Here is a 17,786-nt window from a genome sequence, read left to right on the forward strand (position 1 = left end):
TGTCTCAGTTTTCGTCCCCTGGTACTCGGGTGCAACATTCCAGACGCTTTACTAACACTCTCCCCACTTGGAGAGTCAGTGCCTTTAACCTCCTGTTTGGCCCAGTTTGCAATTTCTGCGGAAAATGAACAGGAATAGGGAGAACACATGAGAGACTAGCTGGAGGTGTCTGGACGGGCAAATTTAACTCTCATTTCCCACCAAGAAGAGGAATTAACCAAAGGCTCAGCGAGCCATGCCGGAACCACACTAGGGCCTGAAACAATCCTGCGGTGTTGTGGCCAGCTCACAAGAAAGCGAGTTGAAGAAAGGAGCTCAGGGGAAAAGTAATTCACAAACCTGCAGAGTTATACATGACAGCTATCGTCCAAAAATATATTGAAGTAAGGCTGCCAAGAGGACTTGAAAGCGGGTCAGAATTGCAGGAAACCGATTTCAGGAGATAGACTGGAATTGCATGTAAAGCATAGGAAAAGAGGCAGAACGTCCACAATGATGCACTTGGCCAAAAAGGGCGTATGCGTTTTTTCCTGAATATATTCAGGAAAAAACGCATACGCCCTTTTTGGCCAACCAAGCAAGCTTGCAATGGAAATCTGCACTACAATGAAGTCTCACTGACCCCCGGTCAAAAGGGCCATCTGAAAAAAGTGTAAAATCCAGAAAGGCAGGAAAGTCCATGGAGAACTGGGAGCCTTGTTATGCTGATGGGAGAGATGTAAACTGCCAACAGCCACTCCGGAGAAATGTATGGTGTTTCCTGAAACATCTAAAAAACAAAGCAACAGAGCCTAGAGCACTTCCACTTATGGTCCTATAGCTTAGGGAAATTAAAATCAAAAAGACACAGCCACCCCAAAGTTTGGGACGGCTCTGTTTACCAGAACCTCGTTTACGGTACAAGTTCAATATCGCAGAAAGAGAAAAATGGATAACGAAGTTGTGGTACTAACGTACAATGCAATATCACTCAGCAATGAAATCTATGTCATCAGGCCCATAGCAGCATAATGAGTGGATTCAGGTACGATGATTCTAAGTGAAATATGTCACACAGAAAAAGAATCATCATAAGATATCACTAATACACGGAATGTAAACTTGGCTACACAGGAACTGAATTACAAAACAGAATAGGGTCTCAAATGTAGAAAACCAACTTATGCTTGCTTAAGGGGAAAGGTGAGTTGGGGTGCTGCATAAAACCAGAGATTGAAATTTACACAGATACCTTTCCATAAGACAAATATATAATAGACAAGAGCTACTGCTTGCTCAACGAAGTGGACTCAACACCCCATATTAAACGCCTAAGAATATACCTGACTAGTAAGAATCTTAAAACCTATGGATTTATATGTCTCCGAAAGAGAATCAAGCGTGTGTATAGCGGCATAAACGCAGCAGTGAAAGGATTGGTGAGGTTCGGTGAGCAAATGCAGACCCTTTGAAGTCATATTGCATGGTACCCATTCCATGGTTCTCAACTCTCCAGGTTTAAGGGATTCTTCCTTCAGATAAAACATGCATGTGGAACCCACAGTATGATCCACCATGTGATCGGGAAACATGTTCAAATGTGTCTCAGTTTTCGTCCCCTGGTACTCGGGTGCAACATTCCAGACGCTTTACTAACACTCTCCCCACTTGGAGTGTCAGTGCCTTTAAACTCCTGTTTGGCCCAGTTTGCAATTTCTGCGGAAAATGAACAGGAATAGGGAGAACCAATGAGAGACTAGCTGGAGATGTCTGGACGGTTAAATTTAACTCTCATTTCCCACCAGGAAGAGGAATTAACCAAAGGCTCAGCGAGCCATGCCGGAACCACACTAGGGCCTGAAGCAATCCTGCGGTGTTGCGGCCAGCTCACAAGAAAGCGAGTTGAAGAAAGGAGCTCAGGGGCCCTGTAATTCACAAACCTGCAGAGTTATACATGACAGCTATCGTCCAAAAATATATTGAAGTAAGGCTGCCAAGAGGACTTGAAAGCGGGGCAGAATTGCAGGAAACCGATTTCAGGAGGTAGACTGGAATTGCATGTAAAGCATAGGAAAAGAGGCAGAACGTCCACAATGATGCACTTGGCCAAAAAGGGCGTATGCGTTTTTTCCTGAATATATTCAGGAAATAATGCAAACGCCCTTTTTGGCCAACCAAGCAAGCTTGCCAAGGAAATCTGCACTACAATGAAGTCTCACTGACCCCCGGTCAAAAGGGGCATCTGAAAAAAGTGTAAAATCCAGAAAGGCAGGACAGGCCATGGAGAACTGGGAGCCTTCTTATGCTGATGGGCGGGATGTAAATTGCCAACAGCCACTCTGGAGAAGTGTATGGTGTTTCCTGAAACATCTAAAAAACAAGCAACAGAGCCTAGGGCACTTCCACTTATGGTCCTATAGATTAGGGAAATTAAAATCAAAAAGACACAGCCACCCCAAAGTTTGGGACAGCTCTGTTTACAAGAACCTCGTTTACGGTACAAGTTCAATATCGCAGAATGCGAAAAATGGATAAAAAAGTTGTGGTACTTACGTACAATGCAATATCACTCAGCAATGAAATCTATGTCATCAGGCCCGTAGCAGCATAATGAGTGGATTCAGGTACGATGATTCTAATTGAAATAAGTCACACAGAAAAAGAAACATCATAAGATATCACTAATACACGGAATGTAAACTTGGCTACACAGAAACTGAATTACAAAACAGAATAGGGTCTCAAATGTAGAAAACCAACTTATGCTTGCTTAAGCGGAAAGGTGAGTTGGGGTGCTGCATAAAACCAGAGATTGAAATTAGCACAGATACCTATCCATAAGCCAAATATGTAATAGACAAGAGCTACTGCTTGCTCAACGAAGTGGACTCAACACCCCATATTAAACGCCTAAAAATATACCTGACTAGTAAGAATCTTAAAACCTATGGATTGATATGTCTACGAAAGAGAATCAAGCGTGTGTACAGCGGCATAAACGCAGCAGTGATAGGATTGGTGAGGTTCGGTGAGCAAATGCAGACCCTTTGAAGTCATATTGCATGGTACCCATTCCATGGTTCTCAACTCTCCAGGTTTAAGGGATTCTTCCTTCAGCTAAAACATGCATGTGGAACCCAGAGTATGATCCACCGTGTGATCGGGAAACGTGTTCAAATGTGTCTCAGTTTTCGTCCCCGGGTACTCGGGTGCAACATTCCAGATGCTTTACTAACACTCTCCCCACTTGGAGAGTCAGTGCCTTTAACCTCCTGTTTGGCCCAGTTTGCAATTTCTTCGGAAAATGAACAGGAATAGGGAGAACCAATGAGAGACTAACTGGAGGTGTCTGGACGGGCAAACTGTACTCTCATTTCCCACAAGGAAGAAGAATTAACCAAAGGCTCAGCCTGCCGTGCCAGAACCACACTAGGGCATGAAGCAATCCTGCGGTGTTGCGGCCAGCTCACAAGAAAGCGAGTTGAAGAAAGGAGCTCAGGGGTCCTGTAATTCACAAACCTGCAGAGTTATAAATGACAGCTATCGTCCAAAAATATATTGAAGTAAGGCTGCCAAGAGGACTTGAAAGCGGGGCAGAATTGCAGGAAACCGATTTCAGGAGGTAGACTGGAATTGCATGTAAAGCATAGGAAAAGAGGCAGAACGTCCACAATGATGCACTTGGCCAAAAAGGGCGTATTCTTTTTTTCCTGAATATATTCAGGAAAAAACGCATACGCCCTTTTTGGCCAACCAAGCAAGCTTACAAAGGAAATCTGCACTACAATGAAGTCTCACTGCCCCCCGGTCAAAAGGGCCATCTGAAAAAAGTGTAAAATCCAGAAAGGCAGGACAGACCATGGAGAACTGGGAGCCTACTTAGGCTGATGGGCGGGATGTAAATTGCCAACAGCCACTCTGGAGAAGTGTATGGTGTTTCCTGAAACATCTGAAAAACAAAGCAACAGAGCCTAGGGCACTTCCACTTATGGTCCTATAGCTTAGGGAAATTAAAATAAAAAAGACACAGCCACCCCAGAGTTTGGGACAGCTCTGTTTACAAGAACCTCGTTTACGGTACAAGTTCAATATCGCAGAAAGTGAAAAATGGATAAAGAAGTTGTGGTACTTACGTACAATGCAATATCACTCAGCAATGAAATGTATGTCATCAGGCCAGTAGCAGCATAATGAGTGGATTCAGGTACGATGATTCTAAGTGAAATAAGTCACACAGAAAAAGAAACATCATAAGATATCACTAATACACGGAATGTAAACTTGGTTACACAGGAACTGAATTACAAAACAGAATAGGGTCTCAAATGTAGAAAACCAACTTATGCTTGCTTAAGGGGAAAGGTGAGTTGGGGTGCTGCATAAAACCAGAGATAGAAATTAGCACAGATACCTTTCCATAAGCCAAATATGTAATAGGCAAGAGCTACTGCTTGCTCAACGAAGTGGACTCAACACCCCATATTAAACGCCTAAGAATATACCTGACTAGTAAGAATCTTAAAACCTATGGATTTATATGTCTCTGAAAGAGAATCAAGCATGTGTACAGCGGCATAAATGCAACAGTGATAGGATTGGTGAGGTTCGGTGAGCAAATGCAGACCCTTTGAAGTCATATTGCAGGGTTCCCATTCCATGGTTCTCAACTCTTCAGGTTTAAGGGATTCTTCCTTCAGCTAAAACATGCATGTGGAACCCAGAGTATGATCCAACGTGTGATCGGGAAACGTGTTCAAATATGTCTCAGTTTTCATCCCCTGGTACTCGGGTGCAACATTCCAGACGCTTTACTAACACTCTCCCCACTTGGAGAGTCAGTGCCTTTAACCTCCTGTTTGGCCCAGTTTGCAATTTCTGCGGAAAATGAACAGGAATAGGGAGAACCAATGAGAGACTAGCTGGAGGAGTCTGGACGGGCAAATTTAACTCTCATTTCCCACCAGGAAGAGGAATTAACCAAAGGCTCAGCGTGCCATGCCGGAACCACACTAGGGCCTGAAGCAATCCTGCGGTGTTGCGGCCAGCTCACAAGAAAGCGAGTTGAAGAAAGGAACTCAGGGGCCCTGTAATTCACAAACCTGCAGAGTTATAAATGACAGCTATCGTCCAAAAATATATTGAAGTAAGGCTGCCAAGAGGACTTGAAAGCGGGGCAGAATTGCAGGAAACCGATTTCAGGAGGTAGACTGGAATTGCATGTAAAGCATAGGAAAAGAGGCAGAACGTCCTCAATGATGCACTTGGCCAAAAAGGGCATATGCGTTTTTTCCTGATTATACACAGGAAAAAACGCAGACACCCTTTTTGGCCCACCAAGCAAGCTTGCAAAGGAAATCTGCACTACAATGAAGTCTCACTGCCCTCCGTTCAAAAGGGCCATCTGAAAAAAGTGTAAAATCCAGAAAGGCAGGACAGGCCATGGAGAACTGGGAGCCTTCTTATGCTGATGGGCGGGATGTAAATTGCCAACAGCCACTCTGGAGAAGTGTATGGTGTTTCCTGAAACATCTAAAAAACAAGCAACAGAGCCTAGGGCACTTCCACTTATGGTCCTATAGATTAGGGAAATTAAAATCAAAAAGACACAGCCACCCCAAAGTTTGGGACAGCTCTGTTTACAAGAACCTCGTTTACGGTACAAGTTCAATATCGCAGAAAGCGAAAAATGGATAAAAAAGTTGTGGTACTTACGTACAATGCAATATCACTCAGCAATGAAATCTATGTCATCAGGCCCGTAGCAGCATAATGAGTGGATTCAGGTACGATGATTCTAATTGAAATAAGTCACACAGAAAAAGAAACATCATAAGATATCACTAATACACGGAATGTAAACTTGGCTACACAGAAACTGAATTACAAAACAGAATAGGGTCTCAAATGTAGAAAACCAACTTATGCTTGCTTAAGCGGAAAGGTGAGTTGGGGTGCTGCATAAAACCAGAGATTGAAATTAGCACAGATACCTTTCCATAAGCCAAATATGTAATAGGCAAGAGCTACTGCTTGCTCAACGAAGTGGACTCAACACCCCATATTAAATGCCTAAGAATATACCTGACTAGTAAGAATCTTAAAACCTATGGATTTATATGTCTCCGAAACAGAATCAAGCGTGTGTACAGCGGCATAAACGCAACAGTGATAGGATTGGTGAGGATTGGTGACCAAATGCAGACCCTTTGATGTCATATTGCATTTTACCCATTCCATGGGTCTCAACTATCCAGGTTTAAGGGATTCTTCCTTCAGCTAAAACATGCATGTGGAACCCAGAGTATGATCCACCGTGTGATCGGGAAACGTGTTCAAATGTGTCTCAGTTTTCGTCCCCTGGTACTCGGGTGCAACATTCCAGACGCTTTACGAACACTCTCCCCACTTGGAGAGTCAGTGCCTTTAAACTCCTGTTTGGCCCAGTTTGCAATTTCTGCGGAAAATGAACAGGAATAGGGAGAACCAATGACAGACTAGCTGGGGGTGTCTGGACGGGCAAATTTAACTCTCATTTCCCACCAGGAAGAGGAATTAACCAAAGGCTCAGCGTGCCATGCCGGAACCACACTAGGGCCTGAAGCAATCCTGCGGTGTTGCGGCCAGCTCACAAGAAAGCGAGTTGAAGAAAGGAACTCAGGGGCCCTGTAATTCACAAACCTGCAGAGTTATAAATGACAGCTATCGTCCAAAAATATATTGAAGTAAGGCTGCCAAGAGGACTTGAAAGCGGGGCAGAATTGCAGGAAACCGATTTCAGGAGGTAGACTGGAATTGCATGTAAAGCATAGGAAAAGAGGCAGAACGTCCTCAATGATGCACTTGGCCAAAAAGGGCGTATGCGTTTTTTCCTGAATATACTCAGGAAAAAACGCATACACCCTTTTTGGTCAACCAAGCAAGGTTGCAAAGGAAATCTGCACTACAATGAAGTCTCACTGCCCCCTGGTCAAAAGGGCCATCTGAAAAAAGTGTAAAATCCAGAAAGGCAGGACAGGCCATGGAGAACTGGGAGCCTTCTTATGCTGATGGGTGGGATGTAAATTGCCAACAGCCACTCTGGAGAAGTGTATGGCGTTTCCTAAAACATCTAAAAAACAAAGCAACAGAGCCTAGAGCACTTCCACTTATGGTCCTATAGATTAGGGAAATTAAAATCAAAAAGACACAGCCACCCCAAAGTTTGGGACGGCTCTGTTTACAAGAACCTCGGTTACGGTACAAGTTCAATATCGCAGAAAGCGAAAAATGGATAAAGAAGTTGTGGTACTTACGTACAATGCAATATCACTCAGCAATGAAATCTATGTCATCAGGCCAGTAGCAGCATAATGAGTGGATTCAGGTACGATGATTCTAAGTGAAATAAGTCACACAGAAAAAGAAACATCATAAGATATCACTAATACACGGAATTTAAACTTGCCTACACAGGAACTGAATTACAAAACAGAATAGGGTCTCAAATGTAGAAAACCAACTTATGCTTGCTTAAGGGGAAAGGTGAGTTGGGGTGCTGCATAAAACCAGAGATTGAAATTAGCACAGATACCTTTCCATAAGCCAAATATGTAATAGACAAGAGCTACTGCTTGCTCAACGAAGTGGACTCAACACCCCATATTAAACGCCTAAGAATATACCTGACTAGTAAGAATCTTAAAACCTATGGATTTATATGTCTCTGAAAGAGAATCAAGCATGTGTACAGCGGCATAAACGCAACAGTGATAGTATTGGTGAGGTTCGGTGAGCAAATGCAGACCCTTTGAAGTCGTATTGCATGGTACCCATTCCATGGGTGTCAACTCTCCAGGTTTAAGGGATTCTTCCTTCAGCTAAAACATGCATGTGGAACCCAGAGTATGATCCACCGTGTGATCGGGAAACGTGTTCAAATGTGTCTCAGTTTTCGTCCCCTGGTACTCGGGTGCAACATTCCAGACGCTTTACTAACACTCTCCCCACTTGGAGAGTCAGTGCCTTTAACCTCCTGTTTGGCCCAGTTTGCAATTTCTGCGGAAAATGAACAGGAATAGGGAGAACCAATGAGAGACTAGCTGGAGGAGTCTGGACGGGCAAATTTAACTCTCATTTCCCACCAGGAAGAGGAATTAACCAAAGGCTCAGCGAGCCATGCCGGAACCACACTAGGGCCTGAAGCAATCCTGCGGTGTTGCGGCCAGCTCACAAAAAAGCAAGTTGAAGAAAGGAGCTCAGGGGCCCTGTAATTCACACACCTGCAGAGTTATAAATGACAGCTATCATCCAAAAATATATTGAAGTAAGGCTGCCAAGAGGACTTGAAAACGGGGCAGAATTGCAGGAAACCGATTTCAGGAGGTAGACTGGAATTGCATGTAAAGCATAGGAAAAGAGGCAGAACGTCCACAATGATGCACTTGGCCAAAAAGGGCGTATGCGTTTTTTCCGGAATATATTCAGGAAAAAACGCATACGCCCTTTTTGGCCAACCAAGCAAGATTGCAAAGGAAATCTGCACTACAATGAAGTCTCACTGCCCCCCGGTCAAAAGGGCTATCTGAAAAAAGTGTAAAATCCACAAAGGCAGGACAGGCCATGGAGAACTGGGAGCCTTGTTATGCTGATGGGCGTGATGTAAATTGCCAACAGCCACTCTGGAGTAGTGTATGGTGTTTCCTGAAACATCTAAAAAACAAAGCACCAGAGCCTAGGGCACTTCCACTTATGGTCCTATAGCTTAGGGAAATTAAAATCAAAAAGTCACAGCCACCCCAAAATTTGAGAGGGCTCTGTTTACATGAACCTCGTTTACGGTACAAGTTCAATATCGCAGAAAGCGAAAAATGGATAAAGAAGTTGTGGTACTTACGTACAATGCAATATCACTCAGCAATGAAATCTATGTCATCAGGCCAGTAGCAGCATAATGAGTGGATTCAGGTACGATGATTCTAAGTGAAATAAGTCACACAGAAAAAGAAACATCATAAGATATCACTAATACACGGAATGTAAACTTGACTACACAGGAACTGAATTACAAAACAGAATAGGGTCTCAAATGTAGAAAACCAACATATGCTTGCTTAAGGGGAAAGGTGAGTTGGGGTGCTGCATAATACCAGAGATTGAAATTAGCACAGATACCTTTCCATAAGCTAAATATGTAATAGACAAGAGCTACTGCTTGCTCAATGAAGTGGACTCAACACCCCATATTAAACGCCTAAGAATATACCTGACTAGTAAGAATCTTAAAAAACCTATGGATTTATATGTCTCCGAAAGAGAATCAAGCGTGTGTACAGCGGCATAAACGCAGCAGAGAAAGGATTGGTGAGGTTCGGTGAGCAAATGCAGACCCTTTGAAGTCATATTGCATGGTACCCATTCCATGGTTCTCAACTCTCCAGGTTTAAGGGATTCTTCCTTCAGCTAAAACATGCATGTGGAACCCAGAGTATGATCCACCGTGTGATCGGGAAACGTGTTCAAATGTGTCTCAGTTTTCGTCCCCTGGTACTCGGGTGCAACATTCCAGACGCTTTACTAACACTCTCCCCACTTGGAGAGTCAGTGCCTTTAACCTCCTGTTTGGCCCAGTTGGCAATTTCTCCGGAAAATGAACAGGAATAGGGAGAACCAATGAGAGACTAGCTGGAGGTGTCTGGACGGGCAAATTTAACTCTCATTTCCCATCATGAAGAGGAATTAACCAAAGGCTCAGCGAGCCATGCCGGAACCACACTAGGGCCTGAAGCAATCCTGCAGTGTTGCGGCCAGCTCACAAGACAGCGAGTTGAAGAAAGGAGCTCAGGGGCCCTGTAATTCACACACCTGCAGAGTTATACATGACAGCTATCATCCAAAAATATATTGAAGTAAGGCTGCCAAGAGGACTTTAAAGCGGGGCAGAATTGCAGGAACCCGATTTCAGGAGGTAGACTGGAATTGCATGTAAAGCATAGGAAAAGAGGCAGAACGTCCACAATGATGCACTTGGCCAAAAAGGGCGTATGCGTTTTTTCCTGAATATATTCAGGAAAAAACGCATACGCCCTTTTTGGCCAACCAAGTAAGCTTGCAAAGGAAATCTGCACTACAATGAAGTCTCACCGCCCCCCGGTCAAAAGGGCATTCTGAAAAAAGTGTAAAATCTAGAAAGCCTGGACAGGCCATGAAGAACTGGGAGCCTTGTTATGCTGATGGGCGTGATGTAAATTGCCAACAGCCACTCTGGAGAAGTGTATGGTGTTTCCTGAAACATCTAAAAAACAAAGCAGCAGAGCCTAGGGCACTTCCACTTATGGTCCTATAGATTAGGGAAATTAAAATCAAAAAGACACAGCCACCCCAAAGTTTGGGATGGCTCTGTTTACAAGAACCTCGTTTACAGTACAAGTTCAATATCGCAGAAAGCGAAAAATGGATAAAGAAGTTGTGGTACTTACGTACAATGCAATATCACTCAGCAATGAAATCTATGTCATCAGGCCAGTAGCAGCATAATGAGTGGATTCAGGTACGATGATTCTAAGTGAAATAAGTCACAAAGAAAAAGAAACATCATAAGATATCTCTAATACACGGAATGTAAACTTGGCTACACAGGAACTGAATTACAAAACAGAATAGGGTCTCAAATGTAGAAAACCAACTTATGCTTGCTTAAGGGGAAAGGTGAGTTGGGGTGCTGCATAAAACCAGAGACTGAAATTAACACAGATACCTTTCCATAAGCCAAATATGTAATAGACAAGAGCTACTGCTTTCTCAACGAAGTGGACTCAACACCCCATATTAAACGCCTAAGAATATACCTGACTAGTAAGAATCTTAAAACCTATGGATTTATATGTCTCTGAAAGAGAATCAAGCGTGTGTACAGCGGCATAAACGCAGCAGTGATAGGATTGGTGAGGTTCGGTGAGCAAATGCAGACCCTTTGAAGTCGTATTGCATGGTACCCATTCCATGGGTGTCAACTCTCCAGGTTTAAGGGATTCTTCCTTCAGCTAAAACATGCATGTGGAACCCAGAGTATGATCCACCGTGTGATCGGGAAACGTGTTCAAATGTGTCTCAGTTTTCGTCCCCTGGTACTCGGGTGCAACATTCCAGACGCTTTACTAACACTCTCCCCACTTGGAGAGTCAGTGCCTTTAACCTCCTGTTTGGCCCAGTTTGCAAATTCTGCGGAAAATGAACAGGAATAGGGAGAACCAATGAGAGACTAGCTGGAGGAGTCTGGACGGGCAAATTTAACTCTCATTTCCCACCAGGAAGAGGAATTAACCAAAGGCTCAGCGAGCCATGCCGGAACCACACTAGGGCCTGAAGCAATCCTGCGGTGTTGCGGCCAGCTCACAAAAAAGCAAGTTTAAGAAAGGAGCTCAGGGGCCCTGTAATTCACAAACCTGCAGAGTTATAAATGACAGCTATCATCCAAAAATATATTGAAGTAAGGCTGCCAAGAGGACTTGAAAGCGGGGCAGAATTGCAGGAAACCGATTTCAGGAGGTAGACTGGAATTGCATGTAAAGCATAGGAAAAGAGGCAGAACGTCCACAATGATGCACTTGGCCAAAAAGGGCGTATGCGTTTTTTCCGGAATATATTCAGGAAAAAACGCATACACCCTTTTTGGCCAACCAAGCAAGCTTGCAAAGGAAATCTGCACTACAATGAAGTCTCACAGCCCCACGGTCAGAAGGGCCATCTGAAAAAAGTGTAAAACCCAGAAAGACAGAACAGGCCATGGAGAACTGGGAGCCTAGTTAGGCTGATGGGCGGGATGTAAATTTCCAACAGCCACTCTGCAGAAGTGTATGGTGTTTCCTGAAACATCTAAAAAACAAAGCTACAGAGCCTAGTGTACTTCCACTTATGGTCTTATAGCTTAGGGAAATTAAAATCAAAAAGACACAGCCACCCCAAAATTGGGGTCGGCTCTGTTTACAGGAACCTCATTTACGGTACAAGTTCAATATCACAGAAAGCAAAAAATGGATAAAGAAGTTGTGGTACTAACGTACAATGCAATATCACTCAGAAATGAAATCTATATCATCAGGCCCATAGCAGGATAATGAGTGAATTCAGGTACGATGATTCTAAGTGAAATAAGTCACACAGAAAAAGAAACATCATAAGATATCACTAATACACGGAATGTAAGCTTGGCTACACAGGAACTGAATTACAAAACAGAATAGGGTCTCAAATGTAGAAAACCAACTTATGCTTGCTTAAGGGGAAAGGTGAGTTGGGGTGCTGCATAAAACCAGAGATTGAAATTAACACAGATACCTTTCCATAAGACAAATATGTAATAGACAAGAGCTACTCCTTGCTCAACGAAGTGGACTCAACACCCCATATTAAACGCCTAAGAATATACCTGACTAGTAAGAATCTTAAAACCTATGGATTTATATGTCTCTGAAAGAGAATCAAGCGTGTGTACAGCGGCATAAAGGCAGCAGTGAAAGTATTGGTGAGGTTCTGTGAGCAAATGAAGACCGTTTGATGTCATATTGCACGGTACCCATTCCATGGTTCTCAACTCTCCAGGTTTAAGGGATTCTTCCTTCACCTAAAACATGCATGTGGAACCCAGAGTATGATCCACCGTGTGATCGGGAAACGTGTTCAAATGTGTCTCAGTTTTCGTCCCCTGGTACTCGGGTGCAACATTCCAGACGCTTTACTAACACTCTCCCCACTTGGAGAGTCAGTGCCTTTAACCTCCTGTTTGGCCCAGTTTGCAATTTCTGCGGAAAATGAACAGGAATAGGGAGAACCAATGAGAGACTAGCTGGAGGAGTCTGGACGGGCAAATTTAACTCTCATTTCCCACCAGGAAGAGGAATTAACCAAACGCTCAGCGAGCCATGCCAGAACCACACTAGGGCCTGAAGCAATCCTGCGGTGTTGCGGCCAGCTCACTAGAAAGCGTGTTGAAGAAAGGAGCTCAGGGGCACTGTAATTCACAAACCTGCAGAGTTATAAATGACAGGTATCATCCAAAATTATACTGAAGTAAGGCTGCGAAGAGGACTTGAAAACGGTGCAGAATTGCTGGAAACCGATTTCAGAAGGTACACGGGAGTCGCTCTTAAAGCATAGGAAAAGAGACAGAACTTGGAAAATAATGCACTTGGCAAAAGAGGGCATATGTGTTTTATCCAGAGCTCTCATAACCGAGGGGAGGAGATTCCCAGCAGGCTCCAACTGCCACCTGAAGGCTCACGTTGTCAAGGCAACGTGAGCAAGCCAGGCAGGAGTTACCTCACAGCAGAGGTCCCAGCTCACAGAAGGGTGAGAAAATCAGCCAACATCAGACTCACCAGAGGGCCCACATCACCAAGGGGATGGGAACCAGGCAGGAGTGTCTTCACACCAGTGGGGCCACATCATCGAAAGGTGAGGTACTCAGCACATGTGTCCTCAAACCAGAGGACCCACATCACCAAGGGCCTCGGAGTGAGGCAGGCAGGAGTAGCCTCACAACACTGGGCCCATAGAACAAAAAAGTGAGGAATCCAGCAGTTGGAACCTCCCAGCAGGCGGCCCAGAGCACCGAGGCTATGGGATCCAGGCCACAGTGAACTCACAGAAGAGGGCCCATGTCATGAAACTGAGCAACCCAGCCATTGGGACCTCAGAGCAGGAGGCCCACATCCCCATGGGGATATAAATCTGGTAGGAGTGTCCTCGCACCACTGAGAACGTATCAGAAAATTTTGGGAGACCAGCAGTTAGGGCCTGACGCCAGAGGACCCTCATCACCAAGGGAAGGAGGCTCCCAGCAGGCTCCAACTGCCACCAGAGGGCTGACGTCGCCAAGGTGATGTGTGCCAACCAGGCACGAATGACCTCACAGCAGAGGGCCCACCTCAGAGAAGTGTGATGAACCCAGTCAGGATCACACTCGCACCAGAGGGCCCACATCACCAAATGGATTCGAACCAGGCAGGAGTGTCCTCACATGAGTAGGGCCACATCATCTAAAGCTGAGGAACCCAGAACATGTGGCTTCAAACCATAGGACACCCATCATCAATGGGCTGGGAGTGAGGCAGGCAGGAGGAGCCTCACAAAAGAGGGCCCAAAAATAAGAAAGGTGAGGAGTGACCTCACAGCAGAGGGCCCACCTCACAGAAGGGTGAGGAACACAGCCAGGATCAGACTCTCACCAGAGGGTCCACATCACCAAGGGGATGGGAACAAGGTAGGAGTGTCCCCAAACCAGTGGGACAACATCATCGAAAGGTGAGGATCCCAGCACATGTAGCCTCAAACCAGAGGAACCACATCACTAAGGGGTTCGGAACGAGGCTGGCAGGACCAGCCTCACAACACAGGGTCCATAGAATATAAAAGTTGAGGAATCCAGCAGTTGGAACCTCCCAGCAAGTGGCCCAGAGCACCGAGGCTATGAGATCCAGGCCGCAGTGAACTCACAACAGACGGCCCACATCATGAACCTGTGAGCAGCCCAGCCGTTGGGACCTCAGAACAGAAGGCCCACATCCCCATTGGGATGGGAACCTGGCAGGAGTGGCCTCGCACCACTTAGCACATATCAGAAAATGTTAGGAGCCCAGCAGTTAGGGCCTGACGCCAGGGGGCCCTCATAACTGAGGGGAGGAGACTCCCAGCAGGTTCCAACTGCCAACAGAGGGCCCACGTCTACAAGGAGGCATGCGTCAGCCAGGCAGTAGTGACCTCACAGCAGAGGGCCTATCTCACAGAAGGGTGAGGAACCGAGGCAGGATGAGACTCTCGCCAGAGGGCCCACAACACCAAGGGGATGGAAACCAGTCAGGACTGTCCTCCCACCAGTGGGGCCACATCATCGAAAGGTGAGGAACCCAGCACATGCGGCCTCATATCAGAGGACATACATCACAAAGGGGATGGGAGTGAGGCAGGTAGGAGTAGCCTAAATACAGAGGGCCCAAAGAATAAAAAAGGTGAGGAATCCAGCATTTGGAACCTCCCAGCAGGCGGCCGAGAGCACAGAAGCTATGGGATGCAGGCAGGAGTGAACTAACACCAGAGAGCCCACATCATGAAACTGTGAGCAACCCAGGCGTTGGGACCTCAGAGCAGAAAGCCCACATCCCCATGGGGATGGGAACCTGACAGGAGTGTCCTGGCATCACTGGGCTCACATCAGAAAACGTGGGGAGCCCAGCAGTTATGGCCTGATGCTAGAGGGCCGTCATCACCGAGGGCAGGAGGCTCCCAGCAGGTTCCATGTGCCAACAGAGGGCCCACGTCGCCAAGGTGATGTGTGCAAGTTAGGCAGGATTGACCTCACAGCAGAGGGCCTACCTCACAGAAGAGTGAGGAACCCAGCCAGGATAAGACTGTCACCAGAAGGCCCACATCACCAAGGGGATGGGAACCAGGCAGGAGTGTCCTCACACCAGTGGGGCCACATCATTGAAAGTTGCGGAACCCAGCACATGTGGCCTCAAACCAGAGGACCCACATCACGAAGGGGTTGCGAGTGAGGCAGGCAGGAGGAGCATCGCAACACAGGACCCATAGAATACAAAAGTTGAGGAATCGAGCAGTTGGAACCTCCCAGCAGGCGGCCCAGAGCACAGAGGCTATGGCATCCAGGCCAGAGTGAACTAACAGCAGAGAGCCCACATCATGAAACTGTGAACAACCCAGCCGTTGGGACTTCAGAGCAGAAGACCCACATCCCAATGGGGATGTGAACCTGGATAGAGTGTCTTCGAACCACTGGGCGCACATCACAAAATGTGGGGAGCCCAGCAGTTAGGGCCTGACGCCAGAGGGCCCTCATCACCAAGGGGAGGAGGCTCCCAGCAGGCTCCAAGTGCCACCGAAGGCTCATGTCCACAAGGCGAGGTGAGCAAGCCAAGCAGGAGTGACCTCACAGCAGACGGCCCACCTCACAGAAGGGTGAGGAACCCAGCCAGGATCAGACTCTCAACAGAGGGCCCACATCACCAAGGGGATGTGAACCAGGCAGGAGTCTCCTAAGACCATTGGTCCCACATCATCGAAAGGTGAGGAACCCAGCACATGTGGCCTCAAACCAGACGACACACATCACGAAGGGGCTGGGAGTGAGGCAGGCAGGAGGATCCTCACAACAGAGGGCCTAAAAAATTAAAAAAGTGAGGAATCCAGCAGTTGGAACCTCCCAGCAGGCGGCCAAGAGCACAGAGGCTATGGGATCCAGGCCACAGTGAACTAACACCAGAGAGCCCACATCATGAAATTGTGATCAACCCAGCCGTTGGAACCTCAGAGCAGAAGGCCCACATCCCCATGGAGATGGGAACCTAAGAGGAGTGCCCGAGCATCACTGGGCTCACTAAGAAAAGTTGGGGAGCCCAGCAGTTAGGGCCTGACGTCAGAGGGCCCTCATCACAGAGGTGAGGAGGCTCCCAGCAGGGTCCAAGTGCCACCAGAGGGCTCATGTTAACAAGGCGAGGTGAGCAAGCCAGGCAAGAGTTACCTGATAGTAGAGGGCCCACCTCACAGATGGGTGAGGAACCCAGCCAGGATCAGACTCTCACCAGAGGGCCCACATCACAAAGGGGATGGGAACCAGTCAGGATTATCCTCACACCAGTGGGGCCTCATCATCTTAAGGTGAGGAACCCAGCACATGTGTCCTCAAACCAGAGGACCCACATCACCAAGGGCGTTGGAGTGAGGCAGGCAGGAGTAGCCTCACAACACAGGGCACATAATATAAAAAACGTGAGGATTCCAGCATTTAGACCTTCCAGCAGGCGGCTCAGAACACCGAGGCTATGGGATCCAGGCCGCAGTGAACTCACAGCAGAGGGCCCACATCATAAAACTGTGAGCAACCCAGGCGTTGGGACCACAGCGCAGAAGGCCCACATCCCCATGGGAATGGGAACCTGGCTGGAGTGTCCTCGCACCACTGGGCGCACATCAGAAAATGTGGGGAGCCCACCATTTAGGGCCTGATGCCAGAGGGCCGTCATCACCGAGAGGAGGAGGCACCCTGCACGCTCCAACTGCCACCAGAGGGCTCACGTCTCCAAGGTGACGTGTGCCAGCCAGGCAGGAGTGACCTCACAGCAGAGGGCCTACCTCACAGAACGTTGAGGAACCCAGCCAGGATTAGACTCTCGCCAGAGGGCCCACCTCACCAAGGGGATGGGAACCAGGCAGGAGTGTCCTCACACGAGTGGGGCCACATCATCGAAAGGTGAGGAACGCAGCACATGTGGCCTCAAGCCATAGGACAGTCATCACCAAGGGGCTGGCAGTGAGGCAGGCAGGAGGAGCCTCACAACAGAGGGCACATAGAATAAAAAAGTTGAGGAATCCAGCAGTTGGAACCTCCCAGCAGGCGGCTCAGAGCACCGATGATAAGGGATCCTTGCCGGAGTGAACTCACAGCAGAGGGCCCACATCATGGTACTGTGAGCAAGCCAGCCGTTTTGACCTCAGAGCAGAAGGCCCATATCCCCATGGGGATGGGAACCTGGCAAGAGTGTCCTCACTCACTTGGCACACATCAGAAAATGTGGGGAGCCCAGCAGTTATGGCCTAAGGCAAGAGGGCCCTCATCACTGAGGGGAGGAGGATCCCAGCACACTCCAACTGCCACCAGAGGGCCCACGTCGCCAAGGTGACGTGTGCCAGACAGGCATGAATGACCTCACAGCAGAGGGGCCACCTCACAGACGGGTGGGGAACCCAGCCAGGATCAGACTCTCACCTGAGGGCCCACATCAGCAAGGGGATGGGAACCAGTCAGGACTGTCTTCCCT

This window comes from Pseudorca crassidens, chromosome 1 (assembly GCF_039906515.1).
Source record: "Pseudorca crassidens isolate mPseCra1 chromosome 1, mPseCra1.hap1, whole genome shotgun sequence".
Taxonomy (NCBI): domain Eukaryota; kingdom Metazoa; phylum Chordata; class Mammalia; order Artiodactyla; family Delphinidae; genus Pseudorca; species Pseudorca crassidens.